A 7,781-nucleotide genomic window follows, 5' to 3' on the forward strand; every position below is an offset into this window, starting at 1 on the left:
AAAACCGAAAAAAAAAAATCCAAGCCTTTGATATTACAATGCAAGGATGAAGCAGTTCAGATTAGCTGCAGCTTCACGTGAAATCTCTGGAACTAATGAGACTCCAGACCTGATCAAATGGCAAGGTTGACCAACGTTGCAATGTTTCTTCAGTGAGGTCACCCTCTGGTAATGAACGAAGGTTTCCTGCTACTTTATTAATTGGTGGCAGCTCAGTCACTCCTGCCCTTCCTGCCGATCAAGATCAGATGCCAACCTGAGTGTGAGGGGTTGTGCTCCGGCCCTACATAGACCTTGGATTAGCAAATAAAGCATCCCCAACAGGCTGCTTATTATAATTCCCAAAGAAGAACTGCTTCTCACAGAGTGGAGAACTCCTGGAAGTTTCTACTCTGTCTGGAGGGTTGGAGAGGCTCAGTCACTGGAGGTATTTAAAGAGGAGTTAAAACTGTGGAAGATCAGGGAGTTGAGGAAACTGACAGGGACGAGGAGATGACACCTGGGGTAGACCGAACATGGTCATACAGAATGGCGGAGCAAGTTTTGAAAAAGTAAAAGGCAGAATGGGCTTCCTCAACAGAGCAGAAAAGAGTTCCAAATACAGCAATCATAAAGAAATGTTGAACTGTTTTAAAGATTACCTTATAAGCCCTTCTAAAATGTAAAAGCTTACCTCATAATATATCAACACAATATTCATGGAACATCATCAAAATGCTCCTAGTCAGTATTTGTCTAATGATGAAAAATATATGTAGTGCGGGGTGTGGCTTATTTGCCATTCAAAAGCCGCTTCCGCCACGTAGGCCATTGATTGGACTATTTGAAATCTGTATTGGCTCTTTCCCATTGGTTGGCTTGAGTGCCACTCATCCATTTCTGATTCTGGGTGCCTTGGTGGATATAAGAGTCACGTGTGCGAGAGTCTCACTCTTTCTCTGTCCTCTGTCTCCAGGTTATGCATCACAGAACCATTGGGAAGGTCTGCTCTGTGTGCACTTTTAGCTACTGTTTGTTGAGTACTTATTTCTGAAGGTTGTGTAACTTGGTGATTTTAAATGTTTGGTCCAATTTTTTTTTACTGTTTGTAAATAAATGATTAATAAACTTATTTGTAATTAGTGTTTTCTGTCTCCTTCACCAAACCTGCTTCCATATTGTAATATAACACCTAATTTAATTCAAAAAATTCAGATGCATCCAATTAGACTTGGGCAGCCAGATCACCTGACCATCAACCCCACCAATGAAAAATCAGAGTGAAAAATAAGGCCAGCATTTTGGGTCATCCTCCATGCATCCTGAGTAAAGGGCAGATCTCCAGAGTGTGATCCCTGGCCCAACAATTCTTCCTTTGTAGGCTACTGCAGCCCACATCCAGCATCTCCCTTAAGATGGAGATGAGGAGAAATTTATCCAGCCAGGACTGCCATTTTCTGTCCAACAGGGTGGTGAAAGCTTAGCTGCTGGGAATAGCCAAGTAGAAGTTTGATTAATTTTCACATAGTACAGAAATCAACAAATCTGTTGGGCTAATATAGTAAAGAGCCATTAAGGTAAAAATATCTGTCATGATATTATTGAATAGAGATCAGCTAGAGGGGCTGAATAGGGAGCGAGGCTAACTTTTATTTCTTATGAACCTGAGTTGCGATGATTTATAAATATATTAAGTTAATTGCCGATTGAAACTAATTTCAAATTGACAGTAACATGCACAAAATGCTGGAGGAACTCAGCAGGTCACTGGAAAGGAATGAACAGTTGATGTTTTGGGCTGAGACATTTCAGGACGAGACCCTTCATCAGAACTTCGAATTGGTCTGTTTCCAAAATACAACTGACTGGTTTAATGTCCATTTGGAAATTTAAAAATTTTTCTTGCCTCATATCTGTAGTTACTTACCACTCGCTAAAGATTGATAACTTAGGAAAGAGTTCAAAAAGATCTGTTGGGACTTTCATGAAAGCACCTGTTGTGATAAGTCTGTAGAACTGTAGTCATGGTACAAAGGTACCATATTCTTCACAAGGCTGAAAATTTCTGATGAAATGTCATCTGTTTCTCTGTCCAATGATGATGCATGACTCACTGTAGACTATTGATTGTATATTGACAATAGAGAATATATTGTACTTTTAACAGGCAATGGTAGTAGGTTCTGCATTGTCTAAAAATCTGCCTATGATAGCAGTATCTTCTGTAAAGTCTATAAGAGTGCCAGAGGGATTTCATAACATCAACCAATAGCAATGTATGGTCGTACAAACTGCCACTGCCACTGCAAAGGGTTTATATAATCCATCATTCTGTGAATAGCACCTGAAGGCAGTACGGTATTCAGGGCAGCCAATGACAGCGTGTCTTCAAAGTACGACTGCCAAGTATAGAACGCACCTGTTCTAGTTTTAGTTCTACATCTTTTTACAACTGCAATCCCCCTTCTGTGTCATGGTGTGACAGGTTAAAAAGTTAAACCACATTGAACTTCACATTTACAAGGAAGTTTTAATCCCAGTTCTTGAAGGCATGGAATTGTCTCTAAACTTCAAGACCTGGGGATCATAAATTCCCAATTGTTTCCACTTCCACAATTGAAGTTTATTGTCATTTAACTACGTACATGTATATCATATGTAACCATTTAGAAACATAGAAACATAGAAAACATACAGCACAATACAAGCCTTCTGGCCCACAAACATACCAAACATATCCCTACCTTAGAACTACCTGAGCTTTACCCATAGCCCTCTATTTTTCTAAGTTTCATGTAGCCATCCAGGAGTCTCTTAAAAGACCCTATAGTTTCCGCCTCCACCACCACCGCCAGCAGCCCATTCCACGCGCTCACCACTCTGCGTAAAAATCTTACCCCTAACATCTCTTCTGTACCTACTTCCAAGCACCTTAAAACTATGCCCTCTGGTGCTAGCCATTTCAGCCCTGGGAAAAACCTCTGACTATCCACACGATCAATGTGTCTTTTGTACACCTCTATCAGGTCACCTCTCATCCTCCATTGCTCCAAAGAGAAAAGGCTGAGTTCACTCAATCTATTCTCGTTAGGCATACACTGTATATAGAAACAACATTTCTTTGAACCAGTGTGTAAAACACGTAATGCATGATAACATGGTAAAGATAAAAACTACAGATAAATCACACATAAATAACAAACTTAAGTGTATTAATATTATATATTGTAAGGTACGGAACAGAGTAACCAGGGACACTTCAAATACAATGGGGCCAGGAGTTCTGAAGCCTAACGGCCTGGGAGAAGAAACTGTTTTCTCATTCTAATCGTTCTTGTTTTTATGCATCCTAGTCTCCTGCTTAATGTAGAAAGTGAAGAGGATGCTGGATGGATGGGTGTGATCCTTAATAATACTAAGGGCCCTGCACCTTCCTGAAGTCCACGATGATTTCCTTTGTCTTCTTCACACTCAGGCTTAGGTTGTTCCTCTCACACCAATCCACTAGCCGCTCCACTTCCTCTCTATACTCTGTCTTGTCATCATTCCTGACAAGGCCAACCACTGTTGTGTCATCTGCAGACTTGATGACGCGGTTTGAGCTGGATCCTGCGACACAGCCATGCGCCAGCATTGTGAAGAGTAGCGGGTGAGCACACAGCTTTGCGGAGTGCCAGTGCTCAGCGGAACTAGCTCACTATGGGTTAGGTGTAAAAAATAAGTGAATTGCATAAATCATGATGCTACCCCATATGCGTGTGCCTCGCTTAAAGTAAAAGTGAAGATAGATTTGGTTCCTGGCCCTCTTGGTTTCCATTCTAATAATTGTTAATGTTTTAGCATAAACTCATTGGAAAAGTCACCATGTAAAGCAAGCCTCTCACAGCACTACAAACTCATTCCAGCTTCTTTGTCCAAAGCCCATCACCAAGACACTAAACCTTCCCGTCCGCAGCCAATAAGTTAAAGTCCACAGATGCTGGAAATCTGAAGCAAAACAAAGTGCTGGAAACACCCAAAGGGTCAGATCGAAAGAGAAGCAGTTAATTCTTTTCCTCTTTGTTTAGTCTAGCTGGGTAATCCTCACTGCCTTACCATCAGCAACACTTTAACCAGAGAAGGAATTTTAGTGCAATTTGATCGGTACCCGACAGTGACAGATTTGTGTAGTTCTGTTGTGAGTTGGTAAGTGGTTTCTGAATCCATGTTGTGAGTGACATAGACGTCTACAATAAGGACAGGAAGACTGTGTTGGGTCTGGAGGGAGACACTACTGCTGATTTCCTTCACTGTCGGGCAGTGATAAGTACTGCTCAACGTCCCTCCTCCATGTTCTAACCAAGGCTCGCCAGCCACTCCGGTCTGGCACTCTCTGTTCCAGCCACTTTGATACAAGCCCAGCGTGGGTAATGCTAGCTTCCAGGCCTGGCTCGATTTGTCTTGCCCAGCGAAAGCACGCTGTATAGCAGCTGCTTGGGAAGTCGGGAACCCTTCATGTGTGTGACATGCCCTGTCCATCAAAGCCGTGCTTTTACAATCATGGCCTCAACGCCCTTGGCCCCTGCCCTGTTGAGGACCTCTGAGATTGTGCCTCAGTCCTGCCAACAGATGCCAATGATAGACCTCAGGCATCCATTAATCTAATATTTATTGCTATTCATAATTATCATTTGCTTTCATCATATCAGAGATACAATGTTCCCTTTGTTTCACACATCCACCTCCACCTTTCCTGCTACAGAAAACGTTCTCTCCTGCTCTGGTTAAAAACTCTTTAACCTGAAGCTTAATCTCCATTTCACTTTCCACAGGCGATTGTTCTGACCTGCCGAGTGTCTCCAGCATTTGCTATTTTTAATCCATTATGGGTTCACTTGTCAACACTTCAGTGGATCTGGTTCTGCATTAATTTGTTCTCCATGTGGTTGTTTACCATGGTCCAGAAATCACTCATCAATCACTTACATTGTCTTAGTTACCCCTCTCTATCCATAACCTGGTAATCGCCCTGAATTAGACCATTTCTCCAGCTTTATTACAACTCTTCCTCCTGGTCCATTCATCAGTGAGACCAAAACTCCAGACCAATTTTACAATCACTCAATCCCAGATGCGTTTCTCCAACCATATGGACAAGGACGGTTTTATTTCTTTTTCACTGGTTTGGAGTTCCTTCTTTGCGTCCAATGGACACTTTGTCCAATTTCTCCTTCACTTACGGGAGCAGATGTGTTTGCAGTTATTTAGTTGGATTGAACCTAACCGGCTTACTAATTATTTCACATCATTCAACATTTCGGATGAAAGCTCAGCTCCACACATTGAAATGTGCTTTATTCATTGCTTGATCTTGTTCATTGTACTCTGAAGCGACATTACGCTTTAGTCATTCTGGCCTTATCTACGAGGTTTGTCCTGCTCGAGAGAAACCAGAACTCTCTAAAGATGACTGAACTGATATGAGCAGCATTAATCCCTGATTAAACTGCCAAAGCTTTATGGATGGCAGTGATTTGATCTCGCTGGCTAGAAGACGCTGTTTCACAGCTTGTTGGAATGAAAACTATATTGCACCATTCTTCTTCATGAATCATGTCCTTTGGAATGGGTGCAGTAGCACACTGCTTATAGTGCAAATCCAGAGGGTGAGAATAATGATCCAAAGATATATATGTTCAAATCTTGCTACTGCTGTTAGGGAAATTAAATATAGTTAATTAAATTAATCTGGGATATTATGATTATTGGTAAGCATGAAATTATTATAATGTTGTAAAATATGTCTGGTTCATTAATACCCTGAAATCTGCTGGGAAATTTGCAAGATGAGAATGCATGGCATTGGATGTAACGTAACATGGCTTGCATTGATAATTGGCTAACCAGCAGGAAGCAGAGAGCAGGGAATTAGTGGGTTATCTTCCTGTTGTGCAACCATAACCAATCTGATTCCACAGCAGTCAGTGTGGGGACCATGGAGGGTTACGATGCTGAGAGTGCCGTTGCTGGTTTTGCAGGAGATACAAAATTAGGGAGGAAAGCAAGCTGTGAAGTCGATGCAAGCAGATTACTGAGTGATGTTGATAGGTTTTAAATTGGCTAATGCAGTGGAATGTGGGAAATAGTGCAGTTGTACTCTTTGGAAAGGCAATAAAAGAAATCATTATTGGCTCCAAGAAAGACTGCTGAAAGCTGTAGCATAACGGGATCTGAGAGATCTTAGAAACATAGAAAACCTACAGCACAATACAAGCCCTTCAGCCTTGCACAAGTCACAGATAACCATGGTTTAAGATGGTGGTGGTGAAGCGCAGTGACTTTGTCTTGGTAGAAAACAAGACTACTTCATTAATCTCACATGTTCGGGAGCGTAGTGAGTTGGCAGGGCCCTGGTCTCAGAGCAAGGACCAACCTGAGAGTTGATTGAACCACCAGGCCAGATTGAAAAGGTCAGGGTGTTGGGGCCTGAGGCGATGGGTGATTCAGTTCAGCTTCTGCTCCGCGAGGTTTCTCTGCACTCTGTGCTGAACTGAGGCCGTGGCCTGCAACTAATGGGTCCTTATTGACATCTGGCTTCGCGGCTGTGGACTCACCTTCGTGAGCATCAGTTGTTCGCTTGATCTTGTTGTTTGCATCATTTGTTTTTCTCCCCACACACACTGGGTATTTGACCATTTTCTTATTTTTAATGGGTTCTATTGTGTTTCTTTGTTTTGTCACTGCCTGTAAGGAGACCAATCTCAAGGTTATATATAGTATTGTGGACTACAGTATATTGATTATACGTAGACCATATACAGAGACATGCAAAAGTTTGGGTACCCCTGGTCAAAATTTCGTTACTGTGAATAGTTAAGTGAGTAGAAGATGAACTGATCTCCAAAAGTCATAAAGTTAAAGATGAAACATTCTTTTCAACATTTTAAGCAAGATTAGTGTATTATTTTTGTTTTGTACAATTTTAGAGTGAAAAAAAAGAAAGGAGCTGCATGCAAAAGTTTGGGCACCCCAAGAGATATGAGCTCTCAGATAACCTTTACCAAGGTCTCAGACCTTAATTAGCTTGTTAGGGCTATGGCTTGTTCACAGTCATTGTTAGGAAAGGCCAGATGATGCAAATTTCAAAGCTTTATAAATACCCTAACTCCTCAAACTTAGTCCCAACAATTAGAAGTCATTGGCTCCTCTAAGCATCTGCCTAGCACTCTGAAAGTTAAAACAAATAATGCCCACAAAGCAGGAGAAGGCTATAAGAAGATAGCAAAACATTTTCAGGTAGCCGTCTTCTCAGTTCATAATGCATTTAACAGGAACGGTGGAGGTCAAGTTGAGGTCTGGAAGACCAAGAAAACTTTCCGAGAGAACTGCTCTTGGATTGCTGGAAAGGCAAATCAAAACCCCCATTTGACTGCAAAAGACATTCAGGTAGCAGATGCTGGAGTGGTGGTGCACTGTTCTACTGTGCAGTGACACCTGCACAAATGTGACCTTCATGGAAGAGTCATCAGAAGAAAACCTTTCCTGCGTCCTCACCACAAAATTCAGCGTCAGAAGTTTGCAAAGGAACATCTAAACAAGCCTGAAGCATTTTGGAAACAAGTCCTGTGAACTGATGAAGTTAAAATAAAACTTTCTAGCCACAATGAGCAAAGGTATGTTTGGAGAAAAAAGGGTGCAGAATTTCATGAAAAGAACACCTCTCCAACTGTTAAGCACGGGGGTGGATCGATCATGCTTTGGACTTGTGTTGCAGCCAGTGGCACGGGGAACATTTCAATGGTAGAGAGATGAATGACATCAAT

Source organism: Hypanus sabinus, chromosome 10 (assembly GCF_030144855.1).
Source record: "Hypanus sabinus isolate sHypSab1 chromosome 10, sHypSab1.hap1, whole genome shotgun sequence".
Lineage (NCBI taxonomy): Eukaryota > Metazoa > Chordata > Chondrichthyes > Myliobatiformes > Dasyatidae > Hypanus > Hypanus sabinus.